The sequence below is a fragment of the Myotis davidii genome, unplaced genomic scaffold, assembly GCF_000327345.1.
Source record: "Myotis davidii unplaced genomic scaffold, ASM32734v1 scaffold681, whole genome shotgun sequence".
NCBI lineage: Eukaryota > Metazoa > Chordata > Mammalia > Chiroptera > Vespertilionidae > Myotis > Myotis davidii.
Window position 1 is genome coordinate 1322939 of NW_006291551.1, and position 12697 is coordinate 1335635.

Below are 12697 nucleotides of genomic sequence, written 5' to 3' on the forward strand. Positions count from 1 at the left end.
ATCTGTGTCCTGTTTCTTTGTCTCCGCATTTTTTATGCTTTCTTGGTGCAACCCCTAGTGGTCTTTGTGCGCAGTCTTGTTGTAGTTAAGCCTTGATTGTTGTAGGTAATACTAGGGGGGATTTGACCTCCAGGCCAAGTGGCTGTGAGAATCAGCTGTGTCTGCAGTGAGAGAACTTCTGTCCTCTAAGGGAGGTGCTAATCTAGCCTTTGCCTGAGGCTATCTGGCAAATGGCTCTGCGCAGGGCTTGGGCGGGGCGGGTCGCATAGGATCAACAGGGTGGGCCAGAGAGAGCAGTTATGGCTGCTCTCAGTCCTGTCCCCAGGGGCTCTGCCTCTCTGAGTCCCAGCAACCGCTGCAAACCTCGGAGAGAAAGCTGCCTTCAAGTTCCGACCGAAGCCAGACAGTCCTGCTTCTCCCGTTTGAGTCTGGGTCCCTAACGACTCGCCGGATCTGGAGCTCAGAGTCTTCGAGTCCCTCCCGATTGAAAACGCCAAACACGCCCTCAGCCACCAGCCCGCTCTGCATGCACTCCGCACCTTAGCATTTGACTTCAGCACTGCGTCTCCTCTGAGTCTCGGTATGCGTTTCTCTTTCCTCTTAGTTGTAGGACTTCCACTCAGCCAGCACTCCTGTGGTTCTGGGTGATGTCCGTTCCGTCTTTTAGTTGTATTTTTGAAGTGGTTGTTCGAGGCAGCAAACTCCTGCGTTAACCTATGCCGCCATCTTGGTTCTCTCAATATACTGTTTTTTTAAAAAAATATATTTTTACTGATTTCAGAGGGGAAGGAAGGGGGAAAGAGAGATAGAAACATCAATGAGAGAGAATCAGTGATCAGCTGCCTCCTGCACGCCCCCCACTGGGAATCTAACTTGGGACCCTTCAGTCCGCAGGCCTGCGCTCTATCCACCAAGCCAAACCGGCTAGGGCTATGCTGTTTCTTTTTATATGCCAGGTGGCCAAGTTTTATGGAGAAAAATAAGAGGAAGGGGATAGGGAATTTGGGGGCAATGGAGGGTAGCCTGAGACTTTTTATTGAGAAGGTGATATATAAGAATGAAGTGAAGGAGCAATGCAGATATCTACACGAGGTACATTCCTAGCAAGGGGACAGCAATTGCAAAGGCTCAAGGCAGGAGCAGGCTTTCTTTGATCAAGAGAGGAGACTAGAGTGGCTGCAATGAAGTATATGAGAGAAAGAGGGTAAGAGGCTCATCTGGGTCAGTGAAATAGCTGGAATCTGGATTACATGGGGCTCTATGTCATTGTAAGAATTTAGGTTTTTACTCTTGAGTAAAACAGGAAGCTACTGAAATGTTTTTAATCCAAGGAATGACATAATCTGATTTACACTTAAAATGATTACTCACGGAGAATGAACCAAAAAGGATAAAGGGATGGGGGAAGCAGGGAGACCATGAGATCACTGCAGTAATCCTGGCAAGGGGGAAGTGTGATTTGAATTAGGGTGGTGGTGGTGGAGGTGATGAGAACTGATTAGATAAGATTCTAGATATTCTCTGAAGGCAGAGTTGACAGGATTAGCTAATGTTAGATACATAAAAAAATAAAGGCAAGATGACACTAAGATTTTGGGCTTAAGCAACTAGAAGTATGAAGTTGCTATTTTTTAACACGAAGGACTGCGCGAGGAGCAGGTTTGGTGAAACCACTATGAGTTCTGTTTTAGACCTTAATACTTGAGATGACTATTACATACCCAAGTGGAAATGTCAAGTGTCCATTAGACATTTGGTTCTGAAGTTCAGGATAGAGTACAAATGTAGAAATATAAAGGTGGAAATTACTGATGTACAGATGACATTTAGAGCCCTGAGACTAAGTAAGTGCACATACAGAGTGAGTGAAATTAAGGAAAATGTCTGTAAAAAATAATATAAACAAAGCCACTTTATAATTCTTTTTTTAAAATATTTTTTTTATTGATTTTTTAATAGAAAGTAAGAGAGAGGGAGAGTTAGAAACATCGATCAGCCGCCTCCTGCACAACCCCTACTGGCGATGTGCCCACAACCAAGGTACACGCCCTTGACCTGAATCGAACCTGGGACCCTTCAGTCCGCAGGCCGATGCTCTATCCAATGAGCCAAACCGGTTACAGCTACAAAGCCACTTCAAAATGGAATGGAAGTTGCCATCCCAAAGGAATTGCCTTGTATTCTTACTCCTCAAACCTTTGGAATGTTAAAACTGGGTAAACAACCTTTGGACTGGGCCTAAAGCAATACTGTATCTCAAACAACTGTTTGCAAAGATAATAGGAAAGCAGATATAATGATTATTGAATTGAAAATTAAAAACAGTCTTTAGAATTAGCATCACTGTATTAGTTTATCTGCACTTATAGAAATGCCTTCCTTGTAATTTTCCCTTTCCCTTTCTTTTGAAAACATTCTTTGCCTTTGTCTCCTAATCTGAACACTGATTCGGGGCCAGGGTGCTTAAATTTGGTTGAAGAATAGGGTGATGAAAAGATAAAAAAGGAGTCTGAAAAGGAGAAACCACTGGGATAAAAGGAAAAATAAGAGACTTGGGCTTCACTGGAAGCCCAAAGAAGAAAGTATACCAAGAAGGAAGGCGAGAACAGTAGCCAAATAAAAAATGAGAACTGTCCACTTGGCATTATAGAGATCATTAGAAGTCTTGACAAAAGCTGATTTTCTGGAGTGGAGGAAACAAAAGCTTGGGTGGAGTGGGGTTCAGGAGAGAATGGAAGTGGAGACAGAAGAGCCATCCCTTTCAAGGAGCTGTGCTGAAAAGAACAGGAAAACAGAGGTAGCAGTTTTCCTGGCAGAGTTCTTTGTTTTGAATGTGGGAGAAATTCCGGCATGTTTTATAGTAATGGGAATAATCCATAGAGAGAAATTGATATGACAGGAACACAAGAGACAACTGCTGGAGCAATGATCTGGAGTAGGAGAGAGGGGATGGGAACTAGCACTCAAGTGTTGGGGACTGAATTACAGAAGATCACAGATAGCTTATCTCTGGGGAAGGCAGAATACATAGTTATAGAAATGATTCCCAGGATTCCAGGGTGACGTGATTTGGTGCCATTCATATATACTTTTATTTTTACAACCACCCTGTGGGTTAAAGTTTATTGTATTTCCCACATTATACAGAAGAGAAGCTAGAATGCCTGAGAGGTTATGAGATTCACCCAAGGCCACGGTGCTAGTAAAATCTGAGATGGGATAAAATCCCAAGTGTTCTATTTTACTGCCCATGGAAGTTTCTATCAGAGTAAATTGGTTCCCTGTGGTTACTGCCATTAAGAATAAACAATAAATCCCAGAGTAGAAAGGGGGCAACTGAAAGAGTTGGGGGTTAATGAGAGAAGGAAACTAGAACCTCTGTAAGTGCTTTGCCACAGAAGACAGTGGTTTTGTGGTAATAGTTTCTTCTAAGAATTATTAGAGAAGGTACCAGATGTGTTAGAAATCGAGATAGTGGAGGTGGTAGGGAGCCTAAGAGAACATCTCAGAATTCAGAGGAAAAATACACAGAAGAATGAATTCTGAAAATAAAGATCAGAGATATGGAAGAGAGAAATACAGAAGACCTAAAATAGAATAAAAGTGATTAATAGAATAGCTGGAGAAATAATGAATAAAATATTTTCTGGAGGAAATGAAATACTTGAATCTTTAAATTAAAAAGAATTCTTGAGCGCTTATAAAAATTCATAAAGAGCCACATCTAGATGCATCCTGATAATAATTCTGAAATTGTACTTACCAGTAGGCTATTCATTAATCTTAACTGCCCATGGACTATTTAGAACTCACCAAGCATGTTCCCTTGGAAGCTTTGTATGCTCTTTCTGGAATGCTCTTCCACCAGACAGCCATAGAGCTCACTTTCCCTCTTCAAGAAGGTTTCTGCTTAAACTTCACCTCTGTAATCAAACTATTAAAATATTACCCATTGTCATTCTCTCTAGCCGTCCCTGCTTTATTTCTTTTATAGCTCTCAGTGCTACTAAATGTTGTACTATACATTTGCTTGTCAATTATTTGACTCTTCCACTAAACTTAAACGCACGGATCTTGTTGGTTTGGTTCATTATTAATTCTTCAAGACAAAATATTGCCCTAACCGGTTTGGCTCAGTGGATAGAGTGTTGGCCTGCGGACTGAAAGGTCCCAGGTGCGATCCTGGTCAAGGGCATGTACCTTGGTTGTGGGCACATCCCCAGTAGGAGGTATGCAGGAGGAAGCTGATTGATGATTCTCTCCCATCAATGTTTCTAACTCTCTATCCCTCTCCCTTCCTCTCTGTAAAAAATCAGTAAAATATATTTAAAAAAAAAGACAAAATACTGCATGGGAGGCACTAAGCACTGCAATGAATACACAAGATGACAATGAAAACCTTAAACACTGATCAAAGTAGAAATTTCTCAGTCTATCTTTTGTCAGCCAAAAAGAAGTTCTAGTTTCACAAAATATTTACTGTACAAAATTAAATACTGTAAAAATATTTCAGATAAATATATTTTATGAACACATGACATAAAGGCAGAAAAAGAAAAAAGAAAAAACGTATTCTTGAGAATATTAAAAAGTTCTACCCCCAAATATTAAATTCAAAATGAAAAGGCAAATGGAAAAAACAAAAACCCTTCATAGTGCTTTTAAAATTAAATTTTCAGAAAAAAAGCCATAATTTTAGGTAAATGAGCAATGGTTATGCATGGGCAATTCACTAAATAAAATGGCTCAACCTATCAAAAGTTTTTAAACTTTAGTAATGAAGGGAGTCATTAAAGTAACAAGAAAATATCCTATCTAATAAAAGAGAAACATGGTAATTAGCATACGTCTGCTACCCTTCCCATTGGCTAAGTAGGGCAATATGCAAATTAACTGCCAGCCAAGATGGTGGCCGGCAGCCAGGCGGCTTGAAACTAACATGAGGCTTGCTTGCTTCAGTGACGGAGGAAACCAATGTTCCCCACCTGCCTTGCCGGCCTCTGAGCTTGCAGTTTGAAACATAGTTACAAATATAGAAGCTAAACAAAACCCCAGAAACCTGCTTTCAGCGAGCCGGGATCTCAGAGCTGGAGTTGATACAGTGTTTCAATTATAAAACACAAACAAACCAGATACCTGCTTTCAGCAGCAGAGGCCTCAGAGCTGGAGTCAGAGCTAAAGCTGGCCCAGAATTAAAAAAAAAAGAAAAAAAGGAGCAGTTGGGAGCTTCAGTCACCCACCAGCCTGAAAACAGCCCTCAGCCCCTCACCCAGACTGGCCAGGCAGCCCAGTGCGGACTCCCACCCTGAAGGGTGTGTGATCACCTGCAAACAGCCATCATCCCCTCATCCAGGCTGGCCAGGCCCCCCAGTGGGGACCGCCACCCTGTTCCAGGACACCCTTCAGGGCAAACCAGCCGGCCCCCACCCATGCACCAGGCCTCTATCCTATATGGTAAAAGGGTAATATGCCTCCCAGCACTAGGATCAGCAGAGCCGCGAGGCCTCCTGGCACTGGGATCAGCGTGACTGGGGGCAGTGCCCAAACCCCTGATTGTCCTGCAGCTCTGTGTGTGACAAGGGGCGGGGCCACAACCTCCCTATCTGCCCTGCTCTGTTTGTGACAGGGGAAGGCGCCCCAACCTCCTGATCAGCCCTGCTCTGTGCCTGATACGGGGGAGCTCCCCATCCCCCTTATCGCCCAGTGGCTCTGTGTGTGACAGCGTGCGGCGCCCCAACCCCCTGATCCACCCTGCTCTGTGTGTGACAGGGGGGGGTGCCCCAACTCCCCTATCGGCCCTCCTCTGTGAGTGACAGGGGGGAGCTCCCCAACCCCGATTGACCCTGCTCTGTGCATGACAGGGTATGGAGGCCCAACCCCCCTGATGGGCCCTGCTCTGTGCGTGACAGGGGGTGGTGCCACAACCTCCCCATCGACCCTGCCTTGAGTGTGACGGGGGCAGCGCCCCAACCCCCAAATCGGCCCTGCTCTGAGCGTGACCAAGGGCTGCACCTAGGAATTGGGCCTGCCCTCTGTCACCCGGGAGCAGGCCTAAGCCTGCAGGTTGTTATCTCCCGAGGGGTCCCAGACTGCCAGAGGGCACAGGCGGGCTGAGGGACCCCCTTCCCCCCCGAGTGCACACATTTTTGTGCACCAGGCCTCTAGTAATTTTATAATTATCAATTTGACAAAAATTTAAAAGATTGCTGATGGGGGGTGGGTAGAGGTGGAAGAGGGCATAGAGTGGATAAATGATGATGGAAAAAAACTCAAAAAAATTGGTGACACTCCACAATAGCATATCTTAAGAAAATGGACACACATGCTATAGCTAGTGTAAACTTCCCACAAGGCAATGTGAGCAGAAATTAAACCACTTATGTGCTCTAATGAAGCATTCCATATGAGACTCTATCTAAAAATGTATGTAGGGTTCCCTAACCGGTTTGGCTCAGTGGATAGAGTGTTGGCTTGCGGAATGAAAGGTCCCAGGTTCGATTCCGGTCAAGGGCATGTACCTGGGTTGTGGGCACATCCCCAGTAGGAGGATCGATGTTTCTCTCTCATCGATGTTTCTAACTCTCTATCCTTCTCCCTTCCTCTCTGTAAAAAAATCAATAAAATATATTAAAAAAGAAAAGATTGGAAGTCCAAAAAGATGAGATTAAAAAAAATGTATGTAGGGTACATGATGAATATCCTGTTAAAAATGGAAACAACTTGGAGAGAGCTTTAATGTCCTACAAAAGAGGACTGATTAGCCCTGGCCAGTGTGGCTCGGTTGGAGCATCATCCCATGTACCTAAAGGTTGTGGGTTCGATTTCTGGTCAGGGCACAGGTTTGATCCCCAGTCAGGGCATGTACAAAAAGCAACCGATCGATGTTCTCTCTCACGTTGATATTCTCTCTCTTTCTCAATGATACATATCTTTGCTCATGTTAAGATGTTAATCAATGTTGGGTAAATAAGGTAGGTAATAAAACTTTCACATACTCACAACTGTAAACCTACTTTTGCCCCACCCTGTATGTGTAATGAAACCTTATTTTTATAGAAAAAATATACATATGTATATATACGCATATGTGTATGCATCAAAGATGGACTGAAAGGCTTTTCAATCAAATTTTCACAACATTTGTCTCTAAGTGTATAATTATGGGGGATCTTTGTGTGTTTTTTTCTGTGTTTTCTTTCTTTTTTCTTAAATCCTCAGCCGAGGATAGGTTTATTGATTTTAGAATGAGGAAGGGGGTGGGGAAAAGAGAGAGAGAGAGAGAAGAGAAAAAGAGAGAGAGAGGAGAAACATCGATCTGCTGCCTCCTGCATGGCCACTACTGGGGATCGAGCCGGAAACCTGGACATGTGCCCTGACCAGGCCAACGCACAACCACTGAGCAACACTGGCCGGGCATGTCTGGGTCGGGCATGTTTTATCGTTAAAGATTCCTTTGGGCCGAAACCGGTTTGGCTCAGTGGATAGAGCGTCGGCTTGCGGAATGAAAGGTCCCAGGTTCGATTCTGGTCAAGGGCATGTACCTGGGTTGCGGGCACATCCCCAGTAGGAGGTGTGCAGGAGGCAGCTGATCGATGTTTCTCTCTCATTGATGTTTCTAACTATCTCTCTCCCTTCTTCTCTGTAAAAAATCAATAAAATATATTTTTTAAAAAAGATTCCTTTGGTTACCTCTGGGTTGTGATCTTCAATTTACTTAAGTGCATATTTTTTCAATAACCATGTATTAATTTTTAAATGTGTATTTTCTCATTAAAAATTTTTAAAAATGTTTTTATTGATTTTAGAGAGAGAAGAAGGGAGAGGGAGAGAGAGAAACACGAATCAGCTACCTCCTGCACAGCCCTTACTGGAGATTGAGCCCATAATCCGGGCATATGCTCTGACCAGGAATCGAAACAGTGACCTACTGGTACATGGGTCTCTGAGCCACACCGGCCAGAACTAAATGTGTATTTTTAAATTCTGTAAATGTAAGCTTATTCCCAAATAGCAGAGGAACAAGAAAATACTTTTTTAAAAAAAACAAGCTCAGGCTATTCTAAAAAACAGTTGTATTTTTGCTTGGTTAGTTTCCAATAATTGAAAACTTCTTGATTTCGTAACTATAGTCATGTGTACTAAAGTCTCACCTGGAAAAGAACTAAAAGTCACATGGATATGTCCTCTGTATAAATGATGCTTCCTTACAGCCCTTCTTGACGGATGGGTTTGTTATGTTTCTGCACCTGTCCTGTTTCCTGCAATGTTCTCCAAACAGCTACAGAATCATCATGCTCCATCCACTGGTCATACTTTGGATTTCTGATAATGCAAATGAAAACTGCAGGGAATATAGCAATTCAAGGAAATGAATGTATTTCCACAAAATTCTTATGGGGTCAGTCAACTTAGTTATAGTATGACATGAAAACAGCTACTCTGGTTATACAAATATCTCCCTCTTATTAAATCTCACAGCATACTACCAGGCTAAGCTAGTGCTATTTATCAAACTTTACTTTGGATATTTGTATGCAAGTTTATACAAATCTCCCTTATAAAATCATTTGCAATTTTAAAATAGTGACTGTAACTTTTTAGAAGTATTTTTTTCTCCCTGAATTCTAGTAGATTCTGCATATTTGCAAATTCTTAATAAATACCTAATGCTTAGCCCTAGCTGGTTTGGCTCAGTGGATAAAGCGTCGGCCTGCAAACTGAAAGGTCCCAGGTTCGATTCCGGTCAAGGGCACATGCCCGGGTTGTGGGCTTGATCCCCTGTGGTAGACTTGCAGGAGGCAGCCAATCCATGATTCTCTCTCATCATGGATGTTTCTATCTCTCCCTCTTCCTTCCTCTGTGAAATCAATAAAACTATATTTAAAAAAAATATCTAATGCCTAACCCCAAGAAATTCATTATAAAAACACAAGAAGTTGTATGCACAGGAATATTTTTTGGGACTATTTCACAATTAAAATATCCTATATAATAAAGAGGGAATATGCAAATTGACCATCACTCCGCCACAAAGATGGTGGTGTCCACAGCAGAGGCGGGGGTTTCTGTAACACAAGATGACTGCACCCACAGCGGAGGCCGAGTTCCCGTAATGACCCTTAACGAGCAATCAGCAGGGACCTGAGGCTGTGCCCCCACCCCCGTCCCCGTGGGGCTTGATGGGGAACCTCAGGACACCCCCCCCGAACCCTGGCACCAGGCCAGGGAACCTGAGGCTGCACCCCCCTCCTGGCAGGGCTTGACAGGGGTCCTTAGGCTGTGCCCCCTGCCTGGCATGGCTTGACGGGGGACTTCAATTTGCATCCCCCTGCCCCAGTGCTGCACCCGGGGACCTCAGGTTGCTTCCCTTGTCCCGGGTCAGGGGACCTCAGGCTGCACCCCCCGCCCAGTGGGGCTTGATGGGGGACCTGAGGCTGCACCTCCCTCCTGGTGAGGCTTGACAGGGGACCTGAGGCTGCGCCCCCTTCCCGGCATTGGGCTGGGGGACCTGAGGCTGCGCCCCCCTCCTGGCGCCAGGATGGGGGACCTGAGGCTGTGCTCCCTGCCCGGCGGGGCTGGACAAGGATGGGACTGGCCTGGTCTGGATCTAGCCCAATAGTTGGGGGGGCTGGCCGGGTCTGGGTCTCGTGTGATTTTGAGGTGCATGTGGGTAGGCGGGTACTTGACTCTGGGCCCCATGGTGTGCCCCAGACTCTGAAGGAGAAAGATTTTCATACACATTTTACTAATTTTCTTTGACCTCTGACACTTCTATTATAGAGAAAGGGCAAATAGCAATATTAAAATATTTCCTCTAATTAATCCCCTTTTAATGTGCATGAATTTCGTGTACCGGGCCACTAGTATAAGTATAAATATTCTTTAGTAGGCAGTAAAATGAATACATTAAGGCGCATTTCAATAATGAAATACTATACAGTGATTTTAAAATGTAACAATGATATAGTCAATACATTATTAAATGAGGCAGGCCTAATGGACATTCCTGCCTGAGTAGTCAACACATTCTGCAGCTGAACCCAGTGACAGAAACAGAGAGGAACATAAAGGCATGGCAGCTGTGATCTAGCAGCCGTCATTACCATGCAGAAAACACAGTCCCAGACAAGTAGCTGCCTGCCCTCATCTTCCAGAGAAGTAGCCCCAGCAGACCCTGTAGCTGCTAAGTGTCGGATTACAGCACACACTCTTGGTAGCCCTGATGACTAGAGAGCAAAAACATTTCTCCCTGAGCAGCAGGTGCATACTGTTGCTAAACCCATGAACAATGGCCAAGACACAGAGGTGTGTCAACTGAAGTTTGGCAGCCACCATTACTGGGAAGAGAACAAGGCCACAAATGCAAGAATAGGCCCAACCTGCCCCCATCCATTGCAGTGGAGTCCAGTGGAGGCACCTAGGACACCCCAGATAGTATAGCACTGCTGGCAGCATCTTGTTGTAGGCAGCACTGGGATCACAGAGGCACCATCACCCACCACATTTCCTCACGAGGGTAGAGTCCTGAGAAGGAGGTGACAGAGTGGATGCCCACCTCCCCAGGGAATAGAGGGCATTTTCCACAGTGGAGGAAACAACACCCTACAGAGATCCTGGAAGCCCCAGCAGTGCAAGCAAGAGAAAAATAAAAACTTGCACCACCCACCAGAAAACAAAAGAAACTCTTACCCACTTCTTAAAATAAAGTGTCAAATACATTTTTAAAAAAGCAGTTTTCATTCCCATAAAAGCAAGACATAATGCATCAGATACCATGAGTAATCTCCAGAAAATAATGTGATTTAAATGACAAAGAATTTGAGACTGAAGTTTATGAAAAAACTCCATGTGATACAAGAAAACTTAGAAATACAGTTCAATTAACTCAGAAATAAAATCAACAAACAGAATGAGTACTTTGCCAAAGAAATGGAAACTATAAAAATAAATAAAAAAATTCTGGAGCTGAAAGAGCTCAATAAAAGAGATGAAGAATGAACTAGCAAGACTTAAGAAACAGAGCAGTCCTAGCCGGTTTGGCTTAGTGGATAAAGCAGGGGTCCTCAAACTTTTTAAACAGGGGGCCAGTTCACTGTCCCTCAGACCGTTGGAGGGCCAGACTATAGTTTTAAAAAAAATTATGAACAAATTCCTATGCACACTGCACATATCTTATTTTGAAGTAAAAAAACAAAATGGGAACAAATACAATATTTGTATTTGCATGTGGCCCGCAGGCCGTAGTTCAGCCTGAGGACTGAAGTGTCCCAGGTTTGATTCCGGCCAAGGGCAGGTACCTTAGTTGCGGGCACATGTACCTTAGCAGCGGGAGAGCAGTAGGCAGCTGATCGATGTTTCTCTCTCATCGATGTTTCTAGCTCTCTGTCCCTCTCCCTTCCTCTCTGTAAAAAATCAATCCCTCTCCCTCTGAAATAAAAATATATTTAAAAAAAGAAACACAGCAGACCAGACGGAGGAAATAATTAGTGACATCGAAAATATGAATCTAGAAATGATTCAGATGAAAAGCGGGAGATTTGAGAGTAAAAAATAAAAAAGGAAAGAAAGAAAGAACTCTCTGATGGAGAACTATCTGACTCCATCAGAAAGAGCAATATAAGAATAATGGATAGCCTGGCCAGTGTGGCTCAATGGTTGAGCATCAAACCATGCACCAAGAAGTCACTGGTTCCTTTCTGGGTCAGGGCACATGTCCGAGTTGCAGGCTTGATCCCCAGTAGAGGGTGTGCAGGAGGCAGCCCATAGATGTTTCTATTTCTCCCCCCTTCCTTCCTCTCTAAAAACTAATAAAAAGAAATTAAAAAAAAATAATGGGTTTACCTGAAGCAGAAGAGAGGGAATAGAGGGCCTATTTAAACAAGTAGCTGACAAGAACTTTTCAAACCTATTAAAAAAATGGATTCCTTAAAAAAAACTTTACTGTTGAAAGTATTACATATGCTCCCCTTTCCCACTGCCATTAACCACCTTCAGTCTGCCCTCAGGCCTTCACTACTCTATTGTCTATGTATATGGGTTATGCATATATGCATACAAGGTCTTTGGTTAACCACTTCTCTTTGCCTCCATTTTTTATTTAAATCTATGCAATATGAGTGAGATTATGTGATACTTGTCCTTCTCAGAGTTATTTCACTTAACATGATACTCTCCAGGTCCCTCCATGCTGTCTCAAAGGATAACAGACACTTCTTTTTTTACTGCTGCATAGTATTCCATGGTAGAAATGTACCGCAGCTTTTTTGTCCACTTGTCTACTGATGGGCACTTTGGCCAGTTTCCAGATCTTAGCTATTGTAAATTGTGCTGCTATGAACATAGGTCTGCATATATTCTTTCTGATTGGTGTTTCAGGATTCTTAGGATAGAATCCTGGAAGTGGGATTACTGGGTCAAACGGCAGTTCCACTTTTAATTTTTTGTGGAACCGCCATACTATTTTCTACAGTGGCTGCACCAGTCTGCATTCCCACCAGTGATGTACTGGGGTTCCCTTTTCTCCACATCCTCTCCAACATTTGTTTGTTGATTTATTGATGGCAGCCAGCCTGGCAGGTGTCTGTTTGTCCTTGGGAAATGGCAAGTTTCTCAATAGTAGAGGGTTCCGTGACTGAGGGAGCCGTTGGCGTGGTGGTTGGTGGTCGCCGGTGCTGGCCCGGCCTCCGGCCAGGCAGGC

The 12697-nt window shown here is 43.8% G+C and overlaps 1 protein-coding gene across 2 annotated transcripts in view; it reads right to left on the reverse strand.

Annotated features, from left to right (window-relative positions):
* The window catches only part of ZNF565 (zinc finger protein 565), a 39624-nt gene extending 35526 nt beyond the window's left edge, over positions 1 to 4098 (reverse strand). The window contains exon 1 of one of the 2 annotated variants that reach the window (XM_006765047.2): positions 3814 to 4098. The gene's annotated coding sequence lies outside the window, so the exon portion shown is untranslated. The remainder of the gene's footprint in view (positions 1 to 3813) is intronic. The other variant, XM_006765046.2, reaches the window with a different exon arrangement.
* Between the last annotated feature and the right edge of the window lie 8599 nt (positions 4099 to 12697).